Below are 23,309 nucleotides of genomic sequence, written 5' to 3' on the forward strand. Positions count from 1 at the left end.
AAAGTAGATAACAAATTGTACACACAATATTATGTGCTAAACTATTTTGACACAGGCACTATTAAACACCAAATGTTTGCGTTAATTTCTAACGCAACGTATTTGGCCCAGATCTGTAATTTTTCCAGTTGCCTCGAAAGTCTGCGTTTCCACAAATAAAACTAATTGAGTCTGTCGTTCTTTTCCTCTTTACCAACTGCCCCTTATAATGCGCAAACTTTTTCTCATATACATATTTTCTCTTCTGTATCTTTTTCTAGTCTGAAGTCGGTCTGACGTGCTATCCTGAACTTTCTGTTCCTGCCACCACCGCCTGGCCTCATCAAACGTAAGTCTTAATTTATGCTTAAGAGCTGCCTCTGAGTTGGGCCAAACAAGTCTGAGTTCAAATGAATGAATATCTTTTCAGTCGATGCTATCGAAAAGTTATTTGTTTAGGACAGGCTGTGTTGCTGGGGCGGAAAAGACGGCCCGAAAAGACATCAAAAAACAAAAGCCAAAACGATGACAAATGATAAATAATTTTATCCCAGCCAAGAGTGAGTGTCTATGACAGCTCAGAAAATGTGAATATAAAAAGAGAAAATCAGCTATAATATAAACCAAGATTTTGTTTTTAAAAATTTTGATAAGCAAATGTACCATTCAGATATGCTTGTTTTAAATAGATTAATTACAAAATTTCCTTTAAGAAATTCATTTTACTGAAGAAAATCACACAAAAATCGCAATGATAGACAGTCAAGCAAAAAAAAACAAGAATATAAGTAAAAACGGGACAGCTGAAAATGTCAAAATATTTCTTCTTATTCTCGCCGCTTGCAATCTTCTCTTTAATCAACATTGAAGCCAAATATTTGTAATAAGACATTGAAAAGAAAAGAAAATGGCAAGGAATTAGATTTGAATTTGAAGCTTACTGAAAGCAATAAGGAAGAAACATTTTTGGATTGGATAAATGCCTTGTTCAACCAACTCTTGATGAGCTGCCACGATAGCTGTAAAGCAAAAATGATTTGTGTAATGCCACCAGAAAATGTTGGTGAATGTAAACAAAGTTTTGCGGACGAAACAATCACCGTTGGCACTTTGTATTATGAAATGGACTTAGAGAGTGAATGTAAATAGTAAATTCATGTAAAGCAATGATTATTTAAAAAAGTTTTGGTCAAGATTTGCATTTTAAAAATGATTAAAGCAAAATTAATTATCCTGATTAAAAATTTACTGAATTACTCATGTACCAAATTAGGACAAACTTAAATCCATTAAAGAGCCTACCTTACGTATACGTAATATATTTGTTTGTGGCAATTTTAAAACCATTAAACCAACAATGAATAGCTTGAAGTACGGCTACTGAATTACGGCCAATGATTAGAAAGAAGGTTGCACAAAAATAACCGAAAAAGAAACCGGAAAATCCTAGCTCTTAGCCCAAAGTCATAAATTAGTTGTAACCGGAGAGCGAAAAGAGCAGGCGAGTGGGTACTGTAACATAAAAACGTCTGTTTTTGCTATAATTGGCCACATATTTTGCTGTCCCGGGCCAAACCAAACCAAAGCGAACCAAACAGAACCAAAACCAAACTCAGGTAACGTTAGTCCTGGCTTTTGCCAGTCCCCAACAAATGGGGATTTGTTACCATTACTAAAGCGAAGTGAGCGCGGCCCTTTGTGGGTTATGCATCCTGTAAACTAGAGCACTGTTTTCGGTCATATCAATATATATTTTCCACAGGCCAACAAAACGTAAACAAAAAATAAAATAGGATAGCAAATAAAATGGCTACAGCTTTCCCAGGTTGATGTTTGTTATGGAAATCCGAACAGGAAGGCTGAATGGTAATAATTTTGTAGATAGTTCCGTTGGGCTTCGTCTGTAGATGGAGATTTTGGGATATCACGTAAATGGAAATGACCCCTAAAGAGATTTTCTGGATGGCGATGTGACCTGATGAATAAAGATTGCAGGGTTGAAAAACTGTGATCTCTGAGCTGAAAAAGGTGGAAAATGTTTAAGTTACAGATTACAACCGTACAATTCGAAATATTAATTATTTTTGTATTTTATTAAAAAAGAAAACTTTAATACATAAATTACAAGTTTTAATTTAAGTCATTTAGTTTGTTAAATAAACTGTTTAAAAATTGTCTGATCTCCCCGTATTTTTTTTAAAACACATTTGCAAAGTTTAAGTTTCATGTTCACAACTTTATGCTGAAAAAGCAAAAGATATTGCAGAGCAATCTAGGTATAATTCATTGGTTACAATCCCGTGCATATTGAAGTCAGCACTTTACCCACTGAAAAAGCAATCAAAGGAAAGGGTCTAGAAGAGATACAGTGAAAAAGTGACTGCAAAGCACACAAATTGGCAAATGCCGATGAGTTTGTTGGTCCTGCAAAGGACATCACATGAGCTGTAGAAAGCTGGCCCAACTGAAATTCCAATTCAATAGCCCGCAAAAGGAGACTCACAGGAAAAACACAAACACATACAGACAGACACAAATTGAAAGACGCAGTCGTCTAACGATCTTCTCTATTTTCTTTAAAACATATTGGCAAATGTCGTTTGGTAGTCGTTATAAAACAAACACATACACACAAGTGCAGCTATAAAGACACAGAGACGGCTTGCACAATGCTCTCTCCAGTATGCCATTCTAATAATATAAACTTTACATAAATGTTTTCCTTGCAAATAGAACGGAGCAGCGAAACAGAATGGCTTGAGTGGGCTGCAAACAATGGCGTGGTGTGAGGAGGCGACGGGGTGGTGTGTTTGGGCGTGTGTGTTTCGGTGTGTTTGCACTGGACGCATCTGCTGAGCTGGCAATCGCATTGCAGTTTGTCAGGCGGCGAGTCAGTCAGTCGGCACAGTCAGTCAGACCCTGTCTGAAAAGGCTTTTTAGCTCACAAATAGTTTTCCTTTTTCCACGGTATCTGTTAGTCAGGGGGAAAGAGTAGACAATTTATGGAAAATGTCTAATGTGAATTTTCTTCAAAAGGAAAAGATTATCATTTCATGTTTTGGACAAAAGAATAATTTTAGCAACATAAGTTTTACATTTTTTACAGACCTTTTTTCAATGGCCCACAATTGTTATAAATTTCACAAATCTCCTTTATTTTTATTACGTTTTTTAAAATTACCTAAGATAAAGTTTAGTTTTTAAATTTTTAACAGTCATTTTATCACGGCCCACAATTGTTAAATTGTTTCGCACCTAATAAGGTTTTATTAAGTTTTTTTTTTTTTTGAAATTGTCTAAGATAAAGTTTAAACTTAATATTTGTTACATACCTTTTTTCCAATAATCTACAAGTTAACATAACTTCTTAGGTTTTATAAAGTTTTTTTTTTAATTACCTAACATAAAGTTTAGATAAAATATTACATAATCGGTTTTCCTCCAAATTGTCATTTTTTTTGTAGGCAAGCTTAATAACCGACTTCCTTTTCTTTACAAAAAATCGCCGCATTCTAATATTTGGGTTTATTTGCCTTGTGCTTGATAAGTCGCACATGTCGTATGATTGATTTATATTACAAAACACACAGACAGAATAGAATTTGTTGCACTACTGTGATTTGTGACTGTGCCCTGTATCTATGTTAACTTTGGTCACATTTTCGGAATGGAAAAATAGAAAAAATGGAACCAGAAACCACATCTTTGTGACTTATCTCTTTTTTCAGCTGTTGCGCATTTTCGGCTCTGGAAAATATCGAATTGAATAATTAATTGGAAGTGATTGATGATTAATATGATGTAGGGGAATTTTGAGGGTAGAAGAGATGTGGAAAGTGCTACAAACATATACGTAGGACCAAACACAATGCAAGTGCCCTTGCGATTGGCCCCGAACATCATCATCCTTTCACCCAACTAATTGAACAGCCTTGAGCTGCTGTCAGACACAGAGCACACACTCAGTCACATAAATAAATATTGCCCAAACAACCCGACCGACCGACCTCACCTGGCCAATCCTTTGCCTTCCGTTGCCACATCCTTGCAATCGCTTCATGTGGGTCATGCCGTATATTGACCACGAAATGGCAAACATTCCCGTGGTTATTTCATAGTTCAAATGTGTATGGTCTCTGGGCAAATAAATAATATATAGTATTGTGCTGTACTCCTTATATATATAGTACTATACATGTGTTGGTATGGTCGTAGGGAATATGCGGTTTAAATGACAAACAAAATAAAATGAAATACAAAATGGCGTATGGCCAAGTGAAGTCAATGATGCATGGTCAAATCTTGGTTAAGAAATACTATTCTGAAAATGGTATATAGGTTAGGAGAAAAAATTTGGCATATATATAAATAAATTATGCCGTAGATTTAAATAAGTTTTTTTTATTTAAGATAACTTGTTTGAATAAATTAAATAACAAATATTTGAAAATTAAGTTGACCAACTGTTAGTGTAATACATAGACTGGGTGGCCATTCGTGGTGGGTTCCTTGTTGATAGCTTTGTTAGTTGGGTGCTGTGCAATAAAAGAGAAAAAGGGGAAGACATTATTGGATAAAAAAATAAAAAATTATCTCTGAAGCGATTAATTTCCTTCGGTAACATAAATCGCAAATGTGAACCCCATATTATCCCACAATCTGGGTATTACTTACACCCAACTTTTACTCTAATTGACCACGCCTTTTCCGTTTTTTTGTGAACGAGGCAGCTTGTATTTAACTTCTCGGCTGAGTAATATTTCAGCCATGCTTGAACTACCCAGGTGATTTATGTCGTGTATGAAGTTGTGTTTTTATTGTTGGCCTTTATATATAGGAGCAATCGTATATATATTTTATTGCCAGCGGTAGGCGACGTCAGGTGGCGCCACCTTAAAACGAAACATAAATCTACAGAGTTGAAAGGGTTATAAAAACGAGGCGGAAAGCAATTTAAAGGAAAAATGGAGTTCATCTAGAGGAAAAAACTTTGTAATTTCTTTCCTTCTATTTGGTCAAATTAATACCCATAACTCTCTTAGTAGTTGCGCCTGCCAAGAGAAACCAATTAAGATTAAATTCTGCATAAATGATTGATCAACTGGTTTATATATGGCTGCATACCTCTAGGACTGTGACATTTTTTCTATATTTTTCCACACCAATTGAGGAACACATGTGTGAAATTGTCCCTATACAACGAAAGAAAAAACCGAACGAATAATAAAAAAGTGCCGTTGGCGCAAAAACTTCATGTTCATTATTTGTTTGATGTTTTCCCCGTGTTGCTCCCTGCCTGGTTTTATTTATTTACCTGTGCATTGGTATTTATTTAGTTTTTCAATTCAATTGAATTTCCATTAACAAATTGCGCACTCTGCTTCTCGTCAGTTCCGCATCAACGTCAGCATCATCGCCATTTTTGTTTCTCATTCCAAACGAAGTTTCTACATTTTTGCTGCTTGTCCAATTTATGGTCAGGGTATGCTTTCGTTTATTTATTCTGGCATTTGCCACATACAAATAACCATAAAAATAAAGCAACACAATATAACAACGTTTCCAATATGTAGACGAATTTTAGATTTTCCTGAGACCAAATTATAAGTTTAGAAAATAATTGAAAGCGCCTATTTGTTATTATTGTATAACCAATTTAAAAGTAATAGAGATCAGTTGATTTTGGAAGATTTATTAAGAATTTTATATCTGTATTTGATTGTTTTTAAGTTTTCTATATGTAGTAAGATTTCAATAAGAGGAAAGCAATTAGCTGAATAATTTTTTCATTTTCCAATTTTATTTTCTATTTTTTGGTTCTTTAATTTTATAGTAGGTGCTTTACTACTTGCGTAGATTTCCCAAGTTACAGGTTACTCTCTAGACTTCACCTGAGATAAATATTTGACACATTTTCCTTTAAATTTTCCATTGGGAAAATCAAATTCCATCGTCAAACCAGGAAACCAAATTTCAACACTTTGTGGTATGGCGAAAGTACTTCACTATCAGCACTCAGAAATCTGCCACATACTTCCCTTTCTCCGGGTTGTCAGCCTTAACAAAGCCACACCACATCCACCCACTTTTGAGGACTCTTGAATTATAAACTGGCTTCATTACCCATCCAGCCTTGACCGCATGACAAGCTGGAAAATGTTGTGTTGAGTAGTGAAAATTGTGAGGCCAGAACGGGGTAATCTTTGACATCTCTCCCATTCAGGCCAGAAATCGTCTCGGTTCCGTTCCATTGAGAGTGGCAATAAATTCTGTACAACTTTCAAACCAATTAACGCACAAATTTTGCACTCAATTAGCTTTTCTCCGCCTGCCTGACTCCTCGGAGAAGACTTGCTGCATATATTACACAGTTGAAATAATTTATTTATTACCACGCCCTGACATTTTATCAAGTTTTACTGTGGCCGTTGCACTTACTCTTCCCATTTCGCCAATTAGCCAGGGCAAAAGCAAATTATTTTCCGCTCTGGCGGAGAAAAAATAATAAATAATTGAATAAGTTACTCATTAGTGTGCTGTGCCTGGAAGTGACTTGCGGATGGAGACAATAGCGGTTGGAGGTGGAGCAAAAAGAAAAAATTCTCACAATATCCTGGTAACTGTCTGCGTCGGTGTCTCTTATCTAACCTTAACATGCACATTTAGTAGCCTCATACACCTTCCCTACTTAACTTGGTTCATAACTCACCCCCTTAACAACGAACTCTCTTCTGTGTCATTCTTTCTGTCTGTCCTGCTGCGTGAATTTGTCACCATTTTGCCGGCAACGTAAGTTGCACTAACTTGTCGTTGTCCCTTTGTATTCTTTTGTTACCCTGCCATTGGGTTTTATTATATTTAAAACGACTTTGGCTCTTAATTGGACAAAAACTTAAAAGAAATTTCCATAAACTATTTTCCATTAATGTTATTTAGAGCTATAAATGTGCCATCCCTTAACTTAAAAAAAAAAAAAAAAAAAAAATACAATTTTCTAGTTTCATTTCCAGTTTGAAAATTAATAGTGTCTACGTTGTATTAAGTGTTTTTTAATTCATTCGTGGAAATCCTTACAATATAGGCTAGAGCATTTGTAACTTGGATATATTAACGAAACAGTCTTTCTTTTCTATTCTTTGTGATTTATTCTTTCTTTTTTTTTTCTCGCTCGCCGAGTCATTTGTCAATCATAATGCTGAGTAGTCTTATTACTGTTTTGCGCTTAGCACTTTGCCTTTGCCAGGCAACGTAGCTGCCTTTCTCAATCTTCCACCCTAAAATTTTTCGCTTAGCATCTATCCATCTCACCATGCTGTTTCTCCATTTTTGCGCAATTGCTTTATGCCCTGATTTATGCTTATCTTTAGTCATATTTCTACATTTACCTTTATCACACCATTGTAGACGTTGGGTGGCGAAAAGGTCGTGGGGCGGGTTTGAGGTGCAGAACCGGAGGTTGACCTAATTTCATTGAACTTAATTTTTTTCCGCTCATGTCTGTGTCAGCATGAAGTAATCTGCCGCTGTGTTTGGTACTGGTACAGGTTGTTTTTAAAAGGCCAAAAGGCGTAAAGACAAAAAATTAGATAAAAATCCTTTTAGGATTTCGAGTCAATATGTTATTTTACTTATTATTTATTTACTAAATATGTTATTTTAAAATATATATTTTTACAACAAATGTTCCAAAATTACAAGACACCTTGTATTTACTTTGTGAAAATCATCATAAAACCGGCGTTATATAAACTTCAACGACGTCACATCTGTATCCTGTCTTCTTCTCACGTTTTTAGGAGAACCATTTTCACGTAAAGAGATGCTTATCAATGAAATTGACCATCAGGACTCCTATTTTTTTTGTCCAACAAAGTGAATTGTATACATTTCTGGAAATCTTCATCGTGTACTTTATTGAGTTGAAAAAAACGTTCCCATGCCCTGCACGTAATGAGGAAGTCACAAAGCAATTAATGTGGCTCACTTACTCGTTTTATTTTTTCGCTTCTCCGGCTCATTTCCGCTCTTATCGCTGGAGTGCATGCAAAATATATAATATGTTTACACGGCGTGAGCGAAGAACTTAAGATAAAAGTTGATGTGAAAAGAGCACACTTAATGTATAGCGTCGTTTAAAATTAAATAAAAATACAATTAAGACGTTAAACTGGTTCTTCCGTTTTATTCTGTTAACTATTATCTATTTGCCCACACTTTTGTTCTGATCTTGCAAGCTTGGCTCAGTATTAATCTGCAAGAACTTAGCTCGCAAATTGTTTTTCTTCCCAAATTCCCTTTCTTTACATTTTCATTAAATTGTAAATAGGACAAGAATGTACATCAGTGCTTAGCAAGGTGTTAACTGGAATTTTTCTTTACAGATGGCTTAAAACATTTTATAGTAACTAGGAAACCCGATTTTGTCAATAGGCATACATTTTTTTTTTGATTCAGTGCACAATAACGTTTTGGTAAGTTAAATGCTTTGAAAGACGTTTATACGGACATTATTATTTTTGAAATTAAGCTTTTGTTTTTAATTTTGTTTAATATCTACGGACTTAAATTTTCAAATCTATAAGTGTTTTAACTGTAACACTTTTATTACAATAAAGTAAATGCTTGCAATATTTCCCAGTTTCTTACCACTAAAATGTTGACCGCAATTGTGCGTGTACAGCATCTGAAAGTGAGTGCGAGGGTATTGCTGCATACGTGCCTGCAACACCTAAATGCATGCAACAATGGCTTACAGCGGCGAAAGAGACAGGAAATGGGGGAGAAAGAGCAACACATAGAGAGACAGACAATGCACGAAGCTTAAATTGAAATTCTTTGTTTCTTTAAGCGTCCCTGCCCCTGACTTCCCCTGAATATATAGTATCCTGTCTGACTTGTCCGTCCTTCCTAACAAAAAGTTCAGCTCTGAGCCTTAAAGTATGCTCGGGATTTTTTATATTTAAATAGTTACCTCCATATATAAGGAGTTTGTTTGAGTGAATGTGCTGCAGACAAAACAGAAACTTGATGGGCATGTGGATCTTTGCTGTGAATACAAAACGTAACCTATGCAGTGGAATTAGAAATGTCGGAGCTGAAATAGAAAATAGATTTGTAAATGTACTTTTCCAGCTTTGTCAGTTTACAACTTTTAATCAAGAAATTATTCTTGCTCTTTCTGAATGTTTAAATGCCTCACAAGAACTGTAATTAATTTAGTTTCTACGTTATTTATGGTGAACACAAATCCAGCTTAACTAGAAAATATTCAAATAATCTGCCTATCAATAACTTTTTATACATTTTGTGGCACAGCTTATTTAAATTATGAAAATGTAAACTCATCTGAGGAGAAAATACTAGTCATTTTCAATTATTTCCCAAAGCCGACAGCAACTGTCTGTCAATCGGAGTTTGACTAGTGGAAATTACACTCATCGCATACAAATTAAGTGACATGCAATGTTTTTGTAATTGGTGTTGTCATTGTCATTGAAATGCATTATTTTGCCATCACCTGCATTTTAATGACCCACAGAGAGATGTATTTCCCAAAATTCAAACCCTGGCACCCACTTTTGATTGACAGCTAACACATCAGGGAGAACCTAAAAAACTCGAATTGAAATTGCTTTGCATATGGTTAAAAATGCATACTGCTGCTTGGTAATCATGCAGATTTCACATTGTGATGATCCATCCGACAGGAAAACAAAAACTTTTTAATTAAAAGGAATGAAGCAGAGAGTAGCCCACAAAAAAATTCGAAAAAATATGCATTTGGATGGCATAGCTATAGTTGGAGGGCACCTGACACTTGTCTCGCTCGGCTGGAAAATAGGAAAACTCTGGCAACCTGCCCTTCTGCCGCATATTAGTCTACTCACCTCGACAGTCGACACACACGGCTGCACTCTCTCTCCTGGCAATTCAATTAGAATATAGAGTCTAGGCAGAGTGCACGTCACATATATACACATTTTAATTAAATAAATTCAGTGTTTGCCTGATGCTTGGGCGTCATAAACATTTTGGGGAAGAAGCATGAAAATGAAAACATTTAACTGCCGGTTACGTTAGTGTGTCCCAAGGGTTTGAAGGGCGTATCCGGCTGTTTCTCCGCTTGTGTTTGCATTAAATGCAAGAAAATTGCCCTGCCTGCAGTTTTCCCAAGGAGAAGAAGCTAGGCAAAACACATCGTTTTGCACAAAACGTCAACAGATTTGCTTTTCAGCCTTTGTGTGAGTGCTGCTCCACATAATCAAATTTAACCTGACTGCCAGTTCATGATGATGATGGTGCGGTGTGGCTTTCGGAAAAGTTAGTAAGCCCCGTAAAACTCGTCCCACTGCAGTTGTCCGAATGCTGCAGTATTTAATTGCACTTCCAACGAATATTTCCTTCCGAATCCGATCTCTCTAGAACATGTACATCGAAATAAACTGAACCAATTTGCGTCTGCAATTCGGGGAATAAGAATCCATGGCGTACAGCAAAAATTTCTCCGACTCTTGAAGCCAAAACTCAGTCTCTAGCTGGCGTAATTAGAAAACAATTTTGACAGAAATGTGCATTTGCCTTTAGGTTAATTTATTTTCTTAGATGAGCGAAAGTATGCTGAAAGTATGTTGAGACAACTAAAAAGAGATCAACTTTTAAAGACCAATTTTTGTATGATGTGTACCCTCTTTATGACCCACTAGTTTTCGCATGCTCATATTAATTACTTCCCAATTTGCCCACTCATTTCCCCCCTTTTCACCATCTGAATTTCAGTTCTTAAATATTTGCAAATGCCAACAACTTCAATATTTTTCCTGCCATCCAACAATGGCAACTAATTAAGCAATTTTTTATGGCCCACTCCATTGGTTAGCCAGCTCAGAGTTGCAGCTGGCCAACATGATCTCTCAGAACCATCCAAAACCACCCAATCCTCGCAAAAGTCTATCCAAAAAGCCACCCGCACCACCGCAGACGACTATGAACGCTAGAATGCGGGTTTGGGTCTTCATGTTATCCTGTGGTTTTGGGTTTCATAGTAAATTATTATTATTATTATTTTACGGGGACGAAGAAGGCGAAGAAGGGGGAGTGGCAGCTGCAGTTTCACTGTTGTGGTTGCGGACAGTGTTGATATTAAACACTGTAAGCAGATTTCCTAAGCTCCTACTCTAACGAACGAAATCAAGTTGCTAGCAAATGGTTTTGTGGCTTTGGCCTTTCAACAAAATTAGGCAAGGGAATATAATTATTTATATTTTGCCATTTTGCTGCAATGCGCAGGCATAATTGGCCGTGGCTAGGATGTCTAAATTTGTCAATGGTTGTGTCCGAAACTTCTAGAAAATTCGTGTGGTCCTAGCACCAAAGCATAAGATGTTGCCCAGCACTTGTACTGCAGAAAATGTTTTATTTACATTTATTTAAATTCCAGTGAACAATTTAGTCGAGCAATAAAAAGTAAGGTGAATATTTCAGTAAATCCTGCCTCAGCTTTTGCTTCATTTAAACTTTTGTTTTCACCTGTAGATCGTTTATATTAAGCCCGCTCTATGCAAACAAAATAATAACGCTTATTGTCGGCCAAAGTTTAAGCAAATAAAACTCCGAGAATCGGATGCGCTTAGTCTCCTTAACGATGGCCCAACATCAGAAAAAAAGAAACTTTTGTGGAGGTTTTAATTTAATGCCTGGTTACCTTTCTTCTTCTACAGTTTTTTGTTGTTGCTAAGGCAACCAATTTCCAAACTGTTCAAGTGGCCCCTCGGAACACTTGGGCGGAGAAACAAGTTTAAAGTGTGCTTCCAGCACTGCCAAAATGAATGAATGAGACCCTAACGCTTACCTTTATTGTAAGGGATCTACGCCCGAAAGCATGTTATAAAACAATAACTAGAAGATTTATTGTACGGCCTACCCAGTCTGCTTGAGCTCCTGTTCTCATTAATATATGGCCAAGGTGGTTGCTCTGCGCCTTTCATAAATTTTCGAAGACAACTGTACTTCTCTGTATCCAAAACAGAATCTTAAACAGAATTTTTATTCCATACTCTCGCACCATTATGATTATGGCTTGTAAAGAAATATTACTATCTTGTCGACAATGAAGGCCAAATGAACTTAACAATGAAATATTTCCTTCTTTGCGTTTTCCTTAATAACATTTAAGCCAATATAAAAATGTATACTTTTGCAAGTTGTATAAAGAACGACATTACTTCTCATACTTTAAATTTAAGACCATTTTCTTATACACATTTATCACACGCAATCACATTAAATCAAGCCAAACTTTGTTTATTATCTAAGACAATTTTACTTCCACCGCTTAATTGAAGAGTCAGTAACTTTTTCGCAATTCAACTTCAGACTTAATCACCCGTGCTTAAGTGAGTGAGATTCTGCGTGGTCTATCAGCCTGACAAATCCCTGAGGCAAATATCATTTTAACAATGGCATTAAATGAATTTGCATAATTAGCTGCAGCTTAGTCAAGTCCTTGACATCCCGCCCAGCTTCCATTTAACCACGTTTTTCGCTCCCCTCGTGGCCTTTTTCCTGTGGTTATGATGCATGTGTGACATTAGCTTAGACACGTTATGCCAAATGGGTCCGCACAGCGGGTGTTCCAAGTCTTGGGGAAATATTCAGTGAATGGGAGATCAGAGCAGTTGGGTATACTTCATGCGGTATTTATGTGATTAAGACATTTGCAATGAAAAATTTTCGAAAAAGTTCTTCGAAGGCTTACACAAATATTTTAAAATCAAATGAGCAATAAAATGAAAATTTTACAAAAACAGTTAATGAAATTTAATACAATTATCAAAACTACTTCTAAAAAATAACTATGATATATATGATTAATCCTTCAATTTGCATAAGAAACTGGGGAGCATAATATCATAATCCTTTCATTTTGTGTTGTTCCCCATTTCCATTATATTTTTTATTTTTTAATAGTTTGAAAAACGAGAAATAAGTTCACTGCTAATTGCCCCTTTGAAATGTCGAAAAGTCACAAATTATTTTAAATAAAACAATTCATCATTACAAACAACCCTTGAAAAACGACAAACAATTTCAATTGGAAATGCATTTAACTTGAAAATCCGTCTAATCCAGCCGCTCAATTCATAATTAAAGCTGAACCAAATCAAGTGCACGACAATTTGCAAGCTAATTTATTATTGAAATGCAACAAAACGCATGCAAATTGAATGAGAATAATATGAAATCGCCAGCCACTAAGTGAGACTGCCATAAATCTCTTAACAGCAGTGGAAAGGACTTTGAACAAAGTTGGCCGAGTGAAAGTGAGATGTGAAAAGTTTAGAGGGCAAGTTAAGTCAAGTCCCCGGCGAAGCATGTTTAGCAAAGTTCATTAAGCACTTAACAAACAGAGCGCACCAAGGGAACTTAATGTGCTTTGGCGTAATTCAACTAAACAAAGTACCAAAGTTCTTAGCCCACTTTCCCGGGGAAAAGGGCAATGAGTTTTCCTGCTGCATAGATGAAAATCAAATGCGGTCATATCCTTCTAACTCTTTCGCCCACATAAAGTGCACACCTATGAACATTCCGCCCTCACATGCAGGCTGAAATGTTTTGGTCATTCAGGAACGTCCTGGCATTTTCGCATTTACCGTCAACGTCCCCGTCAGTGGCTGCAAAACTGTGCCGCAGCACAATGTTGTGGCTGTGGTGGTGAATACCCTCAATTCGGCACTTCAAAAAAAAAATACGAAGATACCTAGAAGAAAAGGGGTTTATATAATATCATGTGCTGACAAATAAAAAGTGTTATTATAACAATTTAAGTCCTGATCAATTTTAAACAAAATTAAAAATCGTAAAAATTTAACATTTTGTGTTAAACCACTGTCGTTAATAATATCGATATTTAAAACATTATTATTTGGGAGTGTATTAACCATTATTACAGTGAAGAAAACTAAACTTACAAACCTCTTAATATAATATAATATTTTTAAAGTTATTTTTTGACATGCAAATTTTATTTTTCAGTGAATGAGCATGAGAAAATGTAACTGACTAGAAGGTTCAGAGGGGCAGAGTTTGTTTAAGCGAACATTGTTAGCCTGCGGCCAAAAGGCTTTCAAAGTTTTCGTGGTTTGGCTGCCAAATGGTGGTAAGGGTTAGGGGTGGCAAAAGATGGGCCATGGGTAAAAGGGTGACCGGAGGGAGTTGCTTTGAATTATTGCCAAACATGATGGTGGGTGGGTTGCCTTTGCCTTGCTCTGCAGAAAGTTGTAACCAATCGGCCGATGCTCTTTTGCCAAAGGATAAGGAAAAAAGTTAATTGGAAAATGGCCAAATGAGTTCAATTTGATGTTGGCTCAAAAGACAGGAAAATATAGTGTGGGGGAGATGTGTTTATTTGGTATTTAGTCAACTAAAAAACAAGTTGAAACTGCCAAAATCACTATAAGGCTAGCTACAAATTACGTTACGTTCTTAAAAACCACTGAAATAATACAACAACTTTTTTTTATAAACCATTTAAAGAGTCTTGAATAGATAACATTAGAACATGCTTCAACAAAATTAACAATTTAAGCTTGTTTTTTCTTGGTTCTTTAAATTTTTTCCTACTCCTCTATTATTACCCAGAAAAAATATGTCACATATATTTTGTGAAAGAAATGCATTAACTTAATTTGACTGCCATTACGTCAGCGTTGACATATAGGAAACCACAAACCCCAACTTGTCATTGATAAATTCAGCCTGCCTGTCAACGCTTTTTTGTCTTCATTTTGGTTTCCTTTTTTGCTATTTTTAATATGAATCCCATTTGGCATTCGCTAACCCAGATACAGATACTCGTATATATGTATCTTTTTAGCTACTTCTCTTCGTTACTTTGAGCGACATATTTCAGTGCCACATTTTGCCCTTCACCTTTTCCTTTTTTTTTCTTTGGCTTCCTTGGCCATTACCATTAGCATAAAATGGCTGGCGTTTAGCTGTCCATTTTGGGTACCTCCCACTTGAAAAGCTTCTTCTAATTACGCTCTTAAAACAAAAAAAAGTTAATGCATAAAATGTAGCTCGTTAAATGATGCCCCCGCAGCTCAAGGACAACTTAGAGTTTTCTTTTGTTATTGCAAATCCTTTTCCTTATGCATTTTTACCAAATTTGTTAACCAACATGGATATTCATATAGCCATATATATTTAATGATTAATTTTTCTCTTTCTTTTCAGATCCAATTAATCGAAACAGTTTTTTATATTTGGTAAGTCCTGGCCAGTTTGCATTAATACGATTTATTTTTCGATTGCCACGGAAAAATTACGTACTTTAAATTCTTAAAAAGACGAAAGTTTTTGAATTGCAAAAGCTTAAGTATTCCATTTATTTTAACTCTGCGAACATTTAAATCTGTGAAAGAAACTTTCCAAGAATTTATCTGCTTAAATACCGACGAATGCTGTAAATTGGTACAGTAAATGATTCGAACTTTTGGGGCTATTGCAATCCGCATTATGCTGACCCCAAAACTCATTAACTATGCTTTTTTGGGGTGGGCGAATCCGAGCAATTTAGCGCCACAGAATATGCAACGCTATTTGGCTCCTAATTGCTGGCATTTGGCATCAGAAAATTTCCCTGCCCAATGAAGCATGACACCCACATCCCTCTCTCCTTCGCCGCTACTAAGCAAAAGATGTAGGAAAATGCAGTCGCAGCGCAAGTTTAAATGTAATTTCAAATTTTGTGCGACGTTGGCGCGAAAATACTTTGCTCTCTGATTTTTTCCCCACCCCTGATTAAGCTGCATTAAGTACGCTTGACTCATCACAGCTTAAATCAGCACTACCCACAGCCCGCATCTATTTGAAATTAGAACGTCCACGTTTGATGCAATATGATTGGGATTGAGTGTTTGGCATATGGCATTTGGCATTTGGCGTTTGGAATTTGGCATATGGCGTTGAATTGAAATCGTGTTCTCTTTGAAAATGGCATTCGGCAAATTTTTTTAGGTTTGAAAGTTTTGCTTTTGTTTAATTAACTGCCTATATTCATTCTGGTCGTGGCAAAATACCATACACACATATAGGGGGTCTAATTGCTATTTAGTTTTCAACGTTTGGGTAGCATACTTTTGTGGGTCACATTTATTTTTGCTATAAATTATGACCGATAAAGGGTGGGTGAAATATAATACAAAAAAAGAAAATAAAAAGGCAGTTTACTATTTCCAAATGCTGTGAAAACAGTTATTAAAAAACAAACGTACAATTTATACCAATTAACTTAATTGTGTTGTTACATCAAGCTACATATGTATATATATTTATTCGTTTTGGCATCGTCATAAAAGTTTCATTCACCCAAACAAAATTGTCATAGAAACTAAACTAATTTTACATAAATTTTAAACTATTATGTATGAAAAATGTCTCAATTGGAGGAGTATTTAAATAAAACTTGTGTGGCTTGCAAATATGGATTTTGGCTACAGTTTAAGACCTTTCGGTATAGAAATAAAACTAAATTAGTATTATACTATTAAAACTAATAAAATAATGTTATATCAAACCAGAATGCCGCTTTCAGTTACTCAATATGCTGAAACCAAACCGAAGGAACATGGCTGAGGAAAACAACTCTAATGGGTTGATGGGGTGGTGGTTGGTTCAAGGGACTGGCCACTCAGTTTACCCTGGACTCGGAAATTGAGCTACCTAAACAATTGTCAATTAAAATTTGCTCGTGTTGCCACATCGCTTGCTGTGGGTGTGGGGGTGTTATAAATGCCAAGACACGTTCGATGCGGTGGTGGAATTTTCAATCGGTTTACACCTCCCCCATCGCCCAACCTTCAACCCATTGGGGCTCCACAGGCGCGTCTCTAATTTGCATTAAAAGGTGAGCCAGCCAACTGGTTGCACCCCTTTTTGGACACTGGCAACTGGAAGCTGGCAACCAACTGTTGCATGAGCTGGTGGTAATCACAGTCACAAAAGGGGTACGCATATAGGGCCTTGCAACCCCTTCAACAGTTGTTGATTAAATTTTATAATTTTAACGCACAATTTGCGTTGAGGTGAGCCATGATTTGTGTTGAAATGTTTGTTGTCCTGGGAAACCCTTTCGCAAATGGAATAAATTATTCATTGAACAGCCTTCGGTTTTAGAAAATGTATTATTATTTGTCATGTTTTTCAATCAACATCGAACAGACAATAATTTGACTTTTAAAATTATATGCACATTATTTTTTTTATAGATGTAAAAGGAGTTCTATACAATTGATTAAACTGAAACTGTATTTATTTACAGCCAACAAAAAATTAATTGTATTGGTATTTTTACTGAGTAAAAGATTTTTTTCAATTTTGTTTGGCTCTATTAAATTGTTAAAGAAATGACAATATAGATATATACATTTTCACCTGTAGGTGCAGCAGCCAGCAAATATTTATTCAAGTGTTCGACTTGGCAATTCCAACTCAATGGCCAAAATTGAGATTCACTTGAAAACTGAATGAAAACCCTCAAACATTTAATTTTTTCCTTTTATTTGAAATTTAATATTCTAATTGAATGGTCTTGCCATGTCCTCTATCATGCGGATGCCTTAGTTCTATTGGCAATTCCAATTTAATTGAAAATTTATCAGGTGCATTTGCATATGGTCCGTTCTCCTTTCCTGAAATTGGAATCCCTTCATGCATTTGTGGACCTTTTAAACGACAAGAGCCAACAAAATTCTAACGCACATTCAACCTTTATTACTTGCTCTGAATTGCTATTCCGTTTTTTTCATAGACTTCTTAAACTACCGAAGAAATAACATATGAAATTTGTATTATTAGGTAAATTAATGAATATGTTTTAATGAATTTTTCCAGAGAGGTTTGTTGGTAAGGGTATTATTAGTATTTTTTTTATGTGTGGTGCAGGAAATGCAAAAATTCTCTTTTCGCATAGCTAAAATTGTTTAGATTTCTTAAATTTTAAATGCGTGTTATAATTTTTTTAAAATTCCTTAACCTTTTATTACTCTCTGCACACGAACTTATCCCTAATAAGCAGTTGAGACTGAAGCATATGCAGCTGCAGGCTTTAATGATATTGTTGCCCTTCTTTCGCTCCTCTTCCCTCCACACTTTTGCACATTTAATTTGCCATTGACAACGTGAAAAACTTCACATGGCATCGTTAAAATATTTGCGTGATTATCACCCTGTCATTTCCTCCGCTTCCATCAACATTAACTGACTGCGTGGCTTAATTGAGACTGTCGGGGTGTGGGTGTCACTCGCTTATTAATTTATTTTTATGTTTAATAACAGGCACAGGGTACTGGCGCCGTTGCACCAAGTGTCGCCACAAAAAAAAAAGAGAAAATGCTTTGATAAAGCTACCCATAACAATGACATTGTGAAGAGGTTGTAAATTAATACACCAACAGCGAACCAAATTTTTGGCATGCGCCACCCACCTCGTCATTATCTATCGAGCTGTTTATCGCAATGTTGTCCAAAGTGCCGAGAAATAGGTTCATAAATTTCCCCATTTTCACGGAATTATTTCGCTGCAGGTTTCCTGGTTTAAATTCAAGGCAGCAATTAAAGCTTTGCGGGCGGGGCCAAAAAGCCACTTCTGGGGGATATCGTTAACTTGGGCTTGGGCGGTCGTTTAATTAATAGCAAGCTGATTAATTAGTATTTGTGTGCGATATCCTAGGCCGCAAGGGAGGGTCACTTCTGCAGTTAGGGTGGCGCATTTCCGGTTTTAAACTGAGCGGAATTGCATTATTTCCTACAACGCAGCCATGTAAAAGCTGTTGCTTGCCAATGCAATTTGCCATTAATTTCATTAGTTGATTGTCGTCAATTCCCTTTGTGGATTTTATTATTGCCCGAACCGCATGTTGGTTCAAAATAGGGACAAACAGGAGTATATTATACATATGGTTTTTGCTAGTAAATTGATTGGAGTGAGTGTGAAAATGGCGAAATTCTGTTTGTTTTGTGGTGGCTGCCAATTACATATTCCCCTTTAAAATTTTCCGCAATAATTGCTTTTAATTGCATAACGTTAGTTGTATAATTGAGAAAGTTATATGTTGAATAAACAATTAAAATTGATTTGGGCAGGTACATTAAGAACCCAACCACTGATATAGAGAGAAAATTTATTACAAATTTTGCTTTACAAATTATAAAAATTCCATTTATTTCTTTTATTGGTAGCCATTCTTTTCTGCAAAAATATTGCTCCTATATATGTATATGTATACATCAAATTTATTACAAGCTTCTCAAAGGCGGCATATCCTCTTCTTTACCAACCTTATTTTTTTTTCTTCACCAATGTCTTTTCTGCAATCGAAACTTTTCAGATTACCCTAGACCAAAGCAAAGGAGCAAACAAATTTTATATGGAATTATATTACATTTTTATTACCTACCGCATATACATTTTTTGTCAGAGTCGCCGCCGGGCACGTAACATTTTAAAAAACAATTTTGGCTTGATACAATTTCTTGTATTATCACCAGAAATGTATGCAAACACACGAACGGAGGCAACCGGAAAACGACGCCGCAAAGGAGCGTCGTTCAAAGGGGCGTATAGGCAATTTTATTTGCATGCGTGCGCTTCAACGTTCGCCCTGCGGCTGCTTATCACTTTATATACCACTGTGTGTGTGTGTGTGTGTGTGTGTGTGTGTGTGTGTGTATAAGATATAGAACTGGGGACTGTCAGACGCGCTCGTAATCACACTCCGTGTTCGGCAACATGTATACGCCACCGTTTTCACAAATTTACTGCAAAAACAAGGTATAAAGAAAAATATGTTCATTTGTTTGCTAATAACTTATTTTCTTTAAGTTTTCTTTAACATTTGGACTGAAGTATAATTAATTAACTTGACTTAACTTATTAAAGCTTTTAAATACATTTTGTGAGAAAGAAATTGAATAAATTAATAGTTCAGGTAATGTAAAAACTGTAAATATTCTGCAAAACTTCGGGTATTTAACTTTATTTTACTTACACATAAAAATTCACAAAGACACAAAACCGTTAATAATGTCGAACCATCTTATCGGATATCAGGAAAAATGGAGGGTGAGTGTGTGTGTTTAAATATATATAAAGCTGGAGGGGAAGCTGTATTTTTTATTGTCTGACAACGTGGCGCCGCCTTTAATGCGTTTTCATGCCTTATTTAAAATGATTTTCAGTTTACCACTCAGGAAATTACTTACATTTATTGCTTTGGTTTTTTCCGCTCATGAATTGTGGTATGGCGGGCCATTCCTCTATCCTCACACCTTTTAAATAATCTCTGAGGTGACTTCATTGTGATGCCCAATTATATACAAAAAAGTGTATAAAAAGAAATTTCAGGCACATACGAAAATTAAATTTTCCGCCACAGAAAATGAGAGACGACGGCGGCAACCACAAAATTAAAACTCGATATGTGCAAAAGGGCGGGACATTCAATTAATGGACTGGAATGGCGCACACACAGAGACAAGCCGAGTTGAATTAGTGACAAAAGGCAAAAGACAAACTTCGATGTGTGACTACGGAAAGGGACGGACATGGCCAATTCCCAGGACTCAAAGCAAGCCAAAGCCTGAAAAAACCGCCCTCAAGGCTCTTGAAGACAAAAGCGTAAAAGGAAAAGTTCAACATCTCAAAAGGAAGCCGAGATATAGGGAGTGGCAAGAAAGGCATGACAGCTCAGCATATTCTGGAATGGGTACAGTCGATGCTTGGCAGGAATAAGAAATGGACACATGCTAAAGAGCAATACATATGCATAAACTGTGGCGGTCAAAATAATAGAGTCTGTGTTGCCAGAAAAATCTAAATATATAAAAAGGTTATTATGTACACAACAAAAAAATATATTTGAAGATTCTTTTGGTTCGTTAGCTTAAAACTTGTTTTTCGTATTTACAAGATTTAAGATTTTAATAGGTGTCTTTAGCCCCTTTAATTTTAACTTATAAAAAACACCAAATTTATATTTTATATATATTTTGTTGTTTTCTTCAAAGAAATTTTTCAAATATGATTTTAACAAAGTTTTAAAACAAAGGTTTCCCTTTAAAAATTATTCTTTTAAAAGTATTTCAGTTGTCCGAAATGTTTATTTTAAGCCCACAACTATTTCTACGAGCACATATGTATGTAATTATCTTAACATTTCAATAAGCACAGCCTTCGAATGCAATGATGTTGCATAAGTTGGCGATTAAGGAGCAGACAATCTTGCTTTCGCAGATATATAAACAACTCAACGGCCAGAGAGAGAAATCAATGTCAGTAAGACGCCCTTTGATGTTGTGGGCGTGCCGAAGGCGAAAGTAAACTGAATCTTATGTGTAATTGAATGTGTGCCTGTTTTGTTGCTGCTGGTGCTGGGTGTTCAACTAAGCTGGCTAAACCTACTGCGCTTCGCATTGTTTAGCATAAGTTTCTTACATCCCATTTTACGTCCTACCCCCATCTCTTTATGCAAATACGTTGACACTTTATTGCTTTTATTTATGTAATTTGTAGCATCTTCTTGTCATTTACGAAGACAAACATTTGCATTTTCCAACTTAGTTCGAGTGGGAATTCCGCAAAATAGCAAAAACTTTGTGCTTGTTTTTTAATGGCATTTTGCGGGCAACTCCAAGAGATCTTTGAAATTTATTGTAGCAGGGAGAAAACCCCGGAAAGAATTCGGAATATTTTTGGGGAAGTCAATTTATTGATATTGAATGCAGTTGTAAATAATTTTTTTTTTAAATATTTTTTATAGTCTTTAAATAGGCTTTAAAATGTTTAAGGATTTAAGGATTTTTACATTATAAAAATAAAATGGTTGGCAATTAAACTTAATATGTAATACACTTGTAAATTATTTTTTTTTGGTATATAAATTTTATAGTTTTTAAATGGGCTTTAAAATGTTAATCTATTTTGTAAGATTTTTGAAATAATGAAAATAAAATTAGACGACCATTTTTATTTCCTCCACCCACAAAATGGCTGTCGCAGACATATTTATGCTAGTCAGCAAACTGTTTACAATGGAGCAGACGAGAATTGGAAAAAATGGAAAACATTCTGATGGAAAGAAGAAGCCGAGACACTAAAAAAACGGAAAATAACAGATGGCAGTCAGACAAGGACACGGGCAGGACCTGCCTGGATTTATATTGTTATAGCGATGTGTGTTATCCCCTTTTGTCGCCAAGCTTTTTTCCCTTTTTCGTCTGGCTTCCAATCGAGTTGCGGATACGGAATCTGAGACACAATCTGAAACAGAATCAGCGCCTGAATCTGAAACTGAACCTGAGCCTCCGAACCGAGCCCCTCCACTCCAGAGGCATCAATCACGTTTTTTCACGGACTTCTGGGGCCCGGCACTTTGGTATTTCCACTTAATTTTTGTCGATTTCGTGGGCAATCAAGCGAAAATGCCCACGGTAAGCCTTATTCTACGGTGCTACGTCCTGAATGCTTCGCGTATTTATTAAGTCATGAAAGGGTGTGAAAAACAATCTTCACTCTTACTTTCAGGTCATCATGTGGTTGGCCATTTCGCCATGTCGCTTTTCTTTTTTATTTGCCACGCCGTCGATTTAATTTTCCGCATTTTATGTGCTATTTATGCTTCATTGGACCAATTTTAACCTTGTCTGCTCATATTGCGGATTGATTGGGGCTTTCTGGAAAGTAATTCAACAGTTACGCTTAGACTCTAAAGAATTGTGGTTGTAAATGTCTCAATATTTGGAGCACTTCTTTTGATTTGATTTTTGGTGGCGGATGTATAGTAAATAAAATATTTCTTCAATATCTTGGCAGAACTTTAGTTTAAATAAAATATTTTTAATACACTTTAAGTAGAACTTCAAATATATTTAGCAACTTCCATAAAATTTCCTTTATATATATTTTGATTAAAACTTACGCTGCTTGCGATAATTCCTTGTGAACTTTTTGCGGAAAGAAAATGACAACCATCAAGAGCAGAGTGAACAGGTCAAACTCGTGGCCCGAAAAATTTCCACAACATTTGCCCCATGATAAAAGAACATTTTGCCAACTGACCGAGGGCATTTAAAGTTTTCGTTTGCATTTTCCAGTTTTTTTTTTTATTTTGTTATGATTGTCACGACTTTTGCCCGGCTCATCTGGCTTGTCCATCAGAATGAGCACCCGAGGCGAGGCTACGACTCTCATTAGTTGAACAACTGAATTTGCCGAGGGGCAAACTTTACGGAGATGGGGGGAATACAGATATATATATGGATGGAATACATGC

The 23,309-nt window shown here is 35.9% G+C and overlaps 1 protein-coding gene across 3 annotated transcripts in view; it reads left to right on the plus strand.

Annotated features, from left to right (window-relative positions):
• The window catches only part of LOC108143819 (furin-like protease 1), a 142,516-nt gene that overhangs the window by 46,474 nt on the left and 72,733 nt on the right, over positions 1–23,309 (plus strand). For all 3 annotated transcript variants that reach the window (XM_017268357.2, XM_041709012.1, XM_041709011.1), the window contains exons 2-3: positions 261–328; positions 15,214–15,245. The gene's annotated coding sequence lies outside the window, so the exon portion shown is untranslated. The remainder of the gene's footprint in view (positions 1–260; positions 329–15,213; positions 15,246–23,309) is intronic.

Source organism: Drosophila elegans, unplaced genomic scaffold (assembly GCF_018152505.1).
Source record: "Drosophila elegans isolate 14027-0461.03 unplaced genomic scaffold, ASM1815250v1 contig_468, whole genome shotgun sequence".
NCBI classification, from domain to species: domain Eukaryota; kingdom Metazoa; phylum Arthropoda; class Insecta; order Diptera; family Drosophilidae; genus Drosophila; species Drosophila elegans.